The 10,628-nt window shown below is 42.2% G+C and overlaps 1 pseudogene; it reads right to left on the reverse strand.

Moving 5' to 3' along the window:
• Positions 1–1,100: 1,100 nt before the first annotated feature.
• Positions 1,101–3,293, reverse strand: LOC102774759 (annotated as a pseudogene).
• Between the last annotated feature and the right edge of the window lie 7,335 nt (positions 3,294–10,628).

A 10,628-nucleotide genomic window follows, 5' to 3' on the forward strand; every position in this document is an offset into this window, starting at 1 on the left:
CTTTGTTGATTTATTGATGATACCATTCTGACAGGTGTGAGATGGTATCTCATTGTCATTTTGATTTGCATCTCTCGGATGGTTAGTGACTTTGAGCATGTTTTCACATGTCTCTTGGCCTTCTGTATGTCCTCTTTCAAAAAGTGATAATATGGTATTATTAACTATAGTCCCCATGCTGTGTATTGCATCCCCAGGACTTAATTATGTTACAACTGGAAATTTGTACACATTGACAAACATCTTCCCATTTCTTCCACCCCTGGCAACCACTATTCTACTCTTTGCTTCTGTAAGGTCAACTTTTTAAAGATTCTACATATAAATGAGATCACTTAGTATTTGTTTTTCTCTGCCCAACTTATTTCACTTAGTATAACACCCTCTAGGTATATCCATGTTGTCACAAATGGCAGGATTTCCTTCTTTTTAATAGCTGAATAATATTCCATTGTACATATTATACACCACATTTTTTTAAGGTTGGAAAAAATACTTTATGAAGCTTTAAGAAGCACCAAGTATAATTAAACTGTAACCCAGAGTTAGATACAATTCCAAAAATAAAAGCTATTATAGGTGACACAATGAAATTTCCCAATACTTGATTTTAATACATTGCCCTAATTTTCTAAAACAAGCCAGAGGAACCAATATTTATACTAGATGAAATATTTATGAAAAATCTGGCATATATATATCCTGATGCCAGATTTTTCATAAATATTTCAAAATAGTTCAATATTATATGAACTAGGATAGGAAACATGATGTATATCTCAATAGCAGTACTAGAGTACAGAGTTTGAGACTGGCATTTATAAATGCTTTTCAAAGTCTGGGGTTTGGAAAAGGAGCAGATGTGATGTTTTCAAAACCTGAAGTTTTTCTCAGGACTAAAGTCAAAATTGTAACTGCCACAAAAGAGGAAAAGGAGAAGCGTTTCTCACTTTAATTGTTCATCTGCATTGGAAATCCAGTATCCCTGAGACAAGAGCCATTGCACTAAGAAGGGAGTAAGTAAGTTCTCCCAAAGGAAGACTGTTGCTTAATCACGCCCACTGCCCTGGCTATCACATGTAAACTTTGCATTTTCCAACCTAATGCTTGGCAGCACCAGGGCGTTTCAGTAATGGTTCATTGTAAACCCAACATTCTCCGTCTTCATGTCCCATTGACTTTCCTTCGCCTTCCTCTCTTGGGCTTTAGCTCTTTGTCTTTTTTCAAGACTAGGCTTTCAGTTGCTGCATCACCCTCTCTGATTTTTAAGTTGGAAGTGACATCCTTCCAAAGGCAGCGAGGTTCACACTCATTCTGATCTTCCAACTTTCTCACTTTCTTCTTGATTATAGGCAACTTCTTAGTATCTATAAAAATTGCATTTCCCCTTGTTGCATATTTTGCCTACATGACAACATTCCATTCCTCTTTAATTGAACAAAAGGACTTCTCATTTGGAGAACAAAATCTCAGCAGTAATTCTGTGCTTCTTGCCCAGAAATATTACACAGGTTTCACGTGGAAGACAGTATTTGCACAATAGCCAGTCTGGAACAATTACTATTGCATTCTCCACCTAGGTCCACCCAGGGCACTGTGAGGATAGACCTTCCATAACCACTGGGGAATGTGAAAATGTTATGGTTGTCACGGTCTAGGCATGAGACACAGCCCTGCCCTATGCTGTGGACCCCAATTGACATTCCCAGGAATTTTGATTTGGTCCAGATATGAGCACTGAATTGTATCTTCTTGTTAAAACACTCAGCATAAAAGGCTGAAATGGGTGGAGGATGGGAAACTTGCTCAGCCACGAATGTTACACTGTTTTTTGGAACCCCCGGGAACTGGTCTTTCTGAAACTATCTCTGTGTTCTCTTCGGTCTCATTTGGTAATGTCCAGTGACCCTGAAAGATCTCGCCCAAAATGGGGCTGTATGGCTTTTTGGCAACCAATCCTCTCCTTCCTGCATGAAAGGCTGAGAGGTACCATTTCACAACCTGAACCACTCAGTCTCTGGCATCCTTTTGGTCACTAATGCTCACAAACAGGTCTGGGTGTGCAAAAAAGTCTGCATACATTTCTAAAAGATCTTCTTTCAAGAATAAATGTTGGATGAACTACCTTAGTAAGATCCATTCCAAGCCTAACATGTGACAAGAAGAGCATGATAACACCCTTGTGCTTTTCCACCTGCCCCGCCTCCCCTTCGTCATCTCTTTCATCATAGGAACTGAGAAGGTCAGCATCACTTGTTCCATTGAATATAGAAGAATTAATGGATTCTGCGGTATCTAGATACTTTAGACTATTTCCTGAGCTAGTATGGGTTAACACAGAACCAAGTCCAGAGGAATCTATTAAGCACTTTGGGGATGAGCCACTTTGATGAAATTCATCAGGGTCATAGAATTCATCTTCACCTCTAGAATAAGAGAACTCTGGACTGTACTTGGAGACAAGCTGACATAGCTTGGGGAAGTTAGACTGCTCCTAGGTGGTGAGTGCCCACTGCCTGTCCTATTTGTTGTTGGAGTCTGATGATATCCCAAGGTAGCGAATACAGGTCCAACTGGTAGGGAAGATGGATGCTCCTCTGACTTACACAACTGACGGGGTTCTGGAGGTAAGACAGTCTGAGGAGGCATTGTGTGGATCACAGGTTCCAAGGGACTAGGTTGATATATTGCCTCTACAGGATTCATAGTACTTATAAGTCCATCTGCATGATTCTCCACATTACACCCGTCTTTAGCAGTCTGCAGCAACACAACGCAGCCTTTAATGGATTCTACCATGCTATTCGTTGTCTCTTCGAGTGTTTTCATTTTCTTTCTCTGTTCATCATCTTTGCAGTTTGGAAGTTTGTCATTAAAATTTTTTAATTGTTCTATCAAGATCTGCAGGCAAGCCTCAGCCTTTGTGATTTTCTTATCAAAGTCTTGGACACTCGGAACAAATCCTGAATCCAGACCTCGACAATGAGGAGTGTGTTGAAGAACTGTTCCTTCTGAGGCACGGATCCACTTCTCTTGCTCATCAGCATCACGAGCCTGGAAATGGAAGGTTTTCTGCTCAACAACTATCGTGAAGTTGCTGTCGTCCTCATCGTCTATACCAATCACAGCTTCTCTGAATCTCAAACAGCCTTGGCGAAGGCCTCTCAACATTTTGTCCTTGGACGTGTAGTAGGAGAGCAGCCCTGCGTTGTTGTCCAGCATGAACCAACGTACTGCCAGCCCTTCATTACGTTAGTCCAGATGCTCAGCAGCCCACCCATGATGGACGCCATCTTGGAAGCCGCCAATGACAACAAAGGGCATGACGTCACATGCCTATACAGCATTCATCAAGTTGGGGCGGGGGCGGGGCTGGAAATGGGGCTGAGCTAGGGGCTGCTGCTTCAGATGGACACACCCACTCTGGCCCCCAGCAATCATCCTCAGACATGCTTTCTTTGGTCGCCTATTGTGTGTAGAACTCCCTGCCATTGGCAACAGCATGGAGGGACCTGGAAAGCATTATGCTGAATAAGACAAGCCAGTCAGAGAAAGCTAAGTATCACATGATCTCACTCATATGTGGAAGCTAATGAACAACAAACTGATGAACAAAAGATCTTAAAGACAAAGAAGCATCCACCAGACTCACTACATTTTTTTATCCATTCATCCATCAATGCACATGGGTTGTTTCCATGTCTTGGTTGAGGTGAATAATGCTACAATGAACATGGGGGTGCAGATATCTCTTCAAGATATCAATTTCATTTCCTTTGGCTATATCCCCAAAAGTGGAATTACTGGATGATATGGTAAAAACTAGCTTTTGAATTAGGCGTAGAGAAGATGGTTGTAAAGACCTGGGGAAAATGATAGAAACCTGGAAAAAGTCTCCAACTCAGATGCTTCTTAAGAGAGTTTAAGTTCTCACCCTACTTCTAAGAAATGGAAACTGGTAACCTTCCTACATAGAAGTATCTTTTTAAAAATAAAGACCAGATGGATCCAATAAGCAGTTTTCCCCTGAAGAAGGCCTTGGGTCAACACCACAGTTGTGGAATGGAAGGACACTCATATGTATTAAGTTAAAATTAAAATTTTAAGGCATGGTGGTATCATCTTTTATGACTCCCTACTTTAACTTAAAAAAATCAATTAACCACCCATATACAGGTGGATAGTGTTGGATATGAGGATCCTGCATTAATAATAAAAGCTTATTTCAGAGGATGAATATGAGGAAGAAATGAGATTACATAAATCCTGCAGTCCAGTGTTTGGCACACAGCAGGCAAGCAGCGCATACAAATTCTCATGTCATCTGCTTCCTTCCAAGGATAAGGAGCCACAATTTCCTGAGTTAGCTGATTTCATTTCTTAACAGCTCTAGGTTGTGAGGAATTCTTCTTAAGCCTCTTTTAAATTTCTGTCTGTTAGCCCTAGTTTTATTTTTGGGGTGTACAGAATCAATGGCAATTCTATACATAGTTGAAGAACCTGTTTTTCCCTCAGGAGCCTTTTCTTCTCTATAACCAACCCTCATTCTTTTGTTTTTAGTTGTTCTTCAGATGATATATTTTCTTTTTCTTTTTGAAATCCTCACCTGAGGATATTTTTCCATTGATTTTAGAGAGAGTGGAAGAGAGAGGGAAAGACAGAGAGAAACATCGATGTGAGAGAAACACATCGATTGGTTGCCTCCTGCATGCTCCCTGACCAGGGCTCGGGCTGGGGAGGAGCCTGCAGCCAAGGCATGCGCCCTTGACCGGAATTGAACCCAAGATGCTTGGATCCACTGAGCCCAATCCACAAGGAAAGATGGTATATTTTCAAGATCCTTCCTCATTATTTTATCCATTAGATCCAGTGACCCCCTCTGGGCCCACTCCATATGACCCATGTTAGACCCCAGATGAATGTGACATTCTATCCGTGGCACCATGGAATTACTCCCCATTTCATCTTTATTCTGGACACTCCCTTCCAATGAGGCCATCTGTCACTGCACAAGTGTTTTGACAGGGTCAAATGTTGCCTTTACAGGCCTTGCTTCCAACTAAAACTTTCAAGTCTTGTCCTTAGAGACTGCTCTGAGCCAGGCCTTTTCTACCCTGAAATTGTACACTTTATTTTTTTCAGCCTGTATGTGGGAATTTGTATGAATTACATTTCATGTTGTTGGTTTCTGGCTTAGTATGTAGATATGGCAATATGATTTAGGTCATCATCATATCAACATTTCCCCCAGCTTGGTGTTGTGGGTGGATTTGGTAAGCAGGGCTCCTAGGTCTCTCCTTAAGCTGCTGGTAAATATATTGGACAGGAAGGGGGTTGGGACACAGCCATGTGACATGTTCTCCCCAATCCATTTAACATTCAAATTAACTAATGTTTACTAAGCCATACACACTAGGCATAGTTCTAAATGCTGGAGATACAGCAGTGGACAAAACAAACACCTATCTTTATGAAGGTTACTAGAGGCCTGGTGCACAAAATTCATGCAAAAGGCACACGGCAGGGTTCTAGGGCGTGTCTGGCCCATCTTAGTCCAGATCGGCTGGACCCCAGCAGCAAGCTAACTTACCGGTTGGAGCGTCTGCCCCCTGGTGGTCAGTGCACGCCATAGAAACTGGTCGACAGGTCGACTATCTGCCCCTGGTGGTCAGTGCATGTCATAGTGAGTGGTTGAGTGGCCTTAGCATATCATTAGCATATTACTCTTTGATTGGTTGAATGGCTGACCGGACGACCAGACACTTAGCATATTAGGCTTTTATTATATAGCATATTTCAGTGAATATCATTTTGGCTAATAATTCTGCCCTCATCATATATATTCCTTTGTCCTTATTTAATTCAGCTCACACTTATTCACTATAATAATTTATTGAGTAGTTATGTGTTTTGCTCTTCATGGATATAATAGGTATGAACTGATGTAGAACAAACACATAGGATCAGGGGTCCCCTCTTCTTTCTGGATTATCCACCGACCTTTGGAAATATTTGCAGTCTAAAAGGAAATTTCTCCAAACTTCCATTTTCAAGTGGGGATAAAGCCTAGTGTTGGTCAGTTCTCTGTAGTGGCTGTTTCTTGCCACTTGGGGGCGCTGCTAAACACAGATTGTGGCCCTGCTGTTTAATGGGGTACCTGCCCCATCACCCAGTACAAGAAGTTGGTGCACTTCAGAGGGAGGTGATTTTCCTCCAGTAGAACCTCATTCAGTCCAGAGAGCACCCCAATGGGTTGGTTCTCTGAGGCAGTTCCTAGTTCTCAATTGTTCTCCGTTAGGACCCATGCTCCACGAATGGCTCAGGCTCAGGGACCCATCTCTAGTTGCTGAAAGGATCGCTAGCCCTGGATAGGCAGGTGGAGAGATTGAGGAGACCAGGGTTGAGACGTTTCTCCTTCCCAGTTAAAAAAAAAAAGTATTCCATTTCCTTTTTGTGATAAAGTTACTAGTAATTAATCAAAACATTCCGAATGCTTTTTCATCTAAAGTGAAAAAAACAACAACCTCTGATTACTTTCTAAGGAAGGGGATAGGTGATAAGGTACCGCTTTTGGGGGGGTGCTGCTGGCCACTGCTCCCTGTGCTTGTCCATAGGGGTGGTGGTACTGGCAGTAAAGCAAGTGAAGGTGGAGATAGGGTCGTAGGGAAGAGATTTCAAAACTTAATGTATGAATTGCCATTTCTCAGAGGCCACTGGAAATATATCAGTAAAAAGCCTTCCATGATTACCCTTAAAATATACATTATCTCATTTAATTCCCGGGATAGCGCTGCAAGTTGGCATCATGTTCGCCATCTGCAGAGGAGGAAATAGATTCAGAGAAGTGAAATGACAAGACCTCTTTGTAAGAGAGCTTGGACATCAGGCCAGTTGGTCTTTGAAGTTGGACTGGTCCACCACGTTGTGTTCGTAGACTCCCACCCTCTGTGTTGACCTGGACCTCCCCGCACCGTCATTTAAACACAGAGAGGACTGCTGGAGGGCGTGCAGGCCCAAAGCGTTTCTTGTGGATGGAGAGCTCAAGGCAGGACTTTCCCTTTGCAAAGAACTGCTGCTTGGATTCCTGAATAGTATACATCTCATGAATTCAATGTTCATAATGAGAGTAGAAGGGTCAGACTGTGCTAGAGCTGAAAGAGACATTGGTGATCATGTAGCTTAGCGTGTTTTACAGAGTTCAACACCGAGGTCCAGGGAGCTTCAATGACAGTGGGGCAGTGAAGGAACTGGCGTCCTCACTCCCAGCTCAGAGCTGATTCTAAACTGGTTGTTGGTGACTTTAACAGTGTTATTCTTAGAACAATGAAAATTATTGACATATTAAAATATGTAGGAAACAAAAGTATGCAAAATACATAGGCCTTCCAGTTCTTGAAAAGACAGAATAAATGGTTTATTTTTCTACCATTAACAGCTGTAAAACTGGGCAAAAGTATACGAACAACTATTCTCAGGCACTGGGCAGTGGATGTCAAGGACTGTGGTTCTCGAGAGAAGGAAAGCACACAAGAAGAGGTCCCCTTTCCTGCTATCTCTGATCCAGGGACTGCTGACTTTTTGTCTGAGGCATTCTTCTAACTGTAGGGAAGTGGAGCCGAAACAGAGAGTGGCAGTCTGGTGGGATGGAGAAATAAAGATAAAGGTCAGGGCTGCTAAGTCCGCTGAAACTTGCAGGATTGGGCACCATAGAGCAGGCAGCAGAAGAGAAATAGCCCCCAGATCTGTAGACATTTCTTTCCTGCAGGTTATTTGCCAAATCTTTAGCTCCATGTGCACTAAATGAGACTTTGCAAACTCAACGAAGAACAACTTCTAGGGAACTGAGAAGTGAATGTGCATTTTAGAAGTTGCACCTGTAAGGGAGCTGTGGGAATTCTGTTCCAGCCCAAGTGGAGCTGGACACTTCTTTGAGGCCCCAGGAAGGCTCACCTCAAGAGGCAAGGCCATGTCCTAGGAATAAGGGACATGCCATAGGATTGAGAGCAGTGATGAAAAAGGCCTGCTTTAACAAAGCCCAAACCCAAGACTCCACAGGATCAAGATGACCCATTAGTAATTTAACTGCTCAGGACAATGTTACACTTCTTGGAGGATTACAACAAAATTCAGAGGCTAAAAAGGATGTTAAGCACATAATGAAAGAAGTCTAGACATGCAAAGAATAGAGTTAAATATGTAGAGCTTCCTTATCATTTGAAACCTCAAAGACTCTCACTTAGTTCTATTTTTCTATGAGGGTATTTCAGTTTGACTTAAATAATTAATGGAACATGCAACGTCTGGGCTTTAGCAATGGGATTGGATTTCTGATCTAGAGTCACAAATTGTTTGTTTTTAATTGCTCTTAATGTCTTGGCTGATGTCTGACCTGCCCATGGGTGAAAACACGTGGACCTCAGCATTTTGTGGCTCAGTTGAGGGAATTTGAAACATATCTAAAAGTTTCCCCTCATCTTTAAATAGAATGGCTATGTTGCCCTGGCTTGTGTGGCTCAGTTGGTTGGGTATAGTCCCACGCACCAGAGGTCGCTGGTTCACTTCCCAGTCAGGACACATGCCTGGGTTGTGGACTCGATCCCCAGTTGGGGGCATGCAGAGGGCAGCCGATTAATGTTTCTCTCTCTCTCTTCCTTCCTCTTCCTCTAAAAGAATCAACAAAACATATTTAATAAAATAAAATAGCCCTAGCTGGTTTGGCTCAGTGGATGGAGTGCAGGCCTGTGGATTGAAGGGTCCTGGGTTAGATTCTGGTCAAAGGCACATGCCTGGTTGTGGGCTCGATCCCCAGTGGGGGGTGTGCAGGAGGCAGCCAATCAATGATTCTCTCTCATCATTGATGTTTCTCTCTTCTCCTTTCCTCTCTGAAATCAATAAAAATATACTTAAACAATTAAAATAAATAAGAAGAATGACTATGTTGGTCTGGGTTCTTTATTTCCCCCCCAGAGGTATTGGGGGGGGGTGGACAGGCAGTGGAGGTGACACAGAGCAGAGGATTTGTGTGTATTTGGGAGCGTACGCTGGATTGTACTATTTGCATCACTGATGAAACAGTAGGGAGGATCTGTAAAATCTGAGCAAAAATTGTAAAATCTCCAGAAGAAATCTCTTCCAGCTTTTAAGATTCATGGTAAGAATTTATAAGCATTTTTCTGAGACAACTTCAACTTTTTTAGTGCTACCTAAAAAAACTTGATTTTTACCACGTAAGAACCCCAAAGAAGCAGGAAGAAAATTTGTTCGCAGTTTTTGTTTTTAGATAATTGATCAGCTAGCATTTTTAGTAAAAACAGCCTTTAATATAGATTTTTTCCCTTTCCCTAAAAAAACAAAGTTGCTTTCTAATCAGGAAGCAAACAGAAGATTCCTGTCAGCGACCTTTTTATTCCGGTTGCTATTGAACTTGGGGAGATTTACTGTTCTTAGAATAAGTATATTTATTCAGAGAGGGAATAAAATCAACATTATTAATTATTTGAAGAGAGACAACGTTTTGAATCATGAAACCTCTAATTCATGGATCTTAATTTTTCTCCTTATTTCTAACGGCCGATAGCTCATCCTGCCTCTGCCCTTGGAATGCTCTGTAATTAATTAATAATTTATGCCAGACGAAGTGATATGCAGAACAGGGTTGGGCGTTCCTGCCGCATGGGGAGTGCGTTGGCTGATTAAATCCTCATGGAGGTGTCCCTGGTGGAAAAGCTTTGTACAGAAGTGGCCAGACTGAAGGTCAGAGGCTCAAAGTGGTGGACACGTGTGGGCAGCTTCTTTCTTCTTCTCCCAGCTCTCGGTGTGACAAGGTCTCCAATGGATCAGGTGGAATTTTGCAGGCCATGCCACCCTCCTTTGGCTGTGTAGACTCTGAAACATTTTATAATCTGAATCTTTGAGAAGAAAGGCCTTTATTTGGGCATGGGAACATGAGCATGCCGTTGAGAAAGAGATTTTAAACACAGAAGCAGGACTGATTAGCTTTTCTTTTCTTCTGATTCTTGGGCCATTTCCATTTTAGTTTCAGTAAATGAGGACTTTTTTAAAAATGAGTTATGTGATATTTGCTGAAGGTTGTGATTTTGGCAAACACTAAATAGAGAAAACAGTTTCTCCGCCCCTGCCTTCTCCTACCCACCTTCTTATTTGGATGGTGTTCTCAAATTGTTTGCTGAAACCAGGGACATAGCTGCCTTGTTCAGATGGGCACCTGACAAGCTGGCCCAGATTTCCACAGCTGCCAGCCAGCTTTGTGTCGAATCTTCTTCCCAGAAACGCCAGCCTCTCAGACGGAAGGGCATTGTGTGAAAAGGAGTATGCGCATCTCTAGCTGAGCCACAAGGGTACTTAGCCTAAATCCCACCCGTGAGTGGAGGGCAGTCTTCTGTAAATACAAAAGTGGTTTTATTCCTTTATTAAAAGTCACAATTCTCATTAAAAATTCTATGCAATAAAACAAATAATAAAAAAGAAAGTAAAACCCCAAATCCAAACACGCATACCCCCAGATCCCTCCATCTATGAGCAGGAGTCACCAAACTTTCTGCAAATGTGTAGATAGTAAATATTGTCACCTTTGGAGGCCCAGTGGTCTCTGTCACTACAGCTGAATT

Source organism: Myotis davidii, unplaced genomic scaffold, assembly GCF_000327345.1.
Source record: "Myotis davidii unplaced genomic scaffold, ASM32734v1 scaffold556, whole genome shotgun sequence".
NCBI classification, from domain to species: Eukaryota; Metazoa; Chordata; class Mammalia; order Chiroptera; family Vespertilionidae; genus Myotis; species Myotis davidii.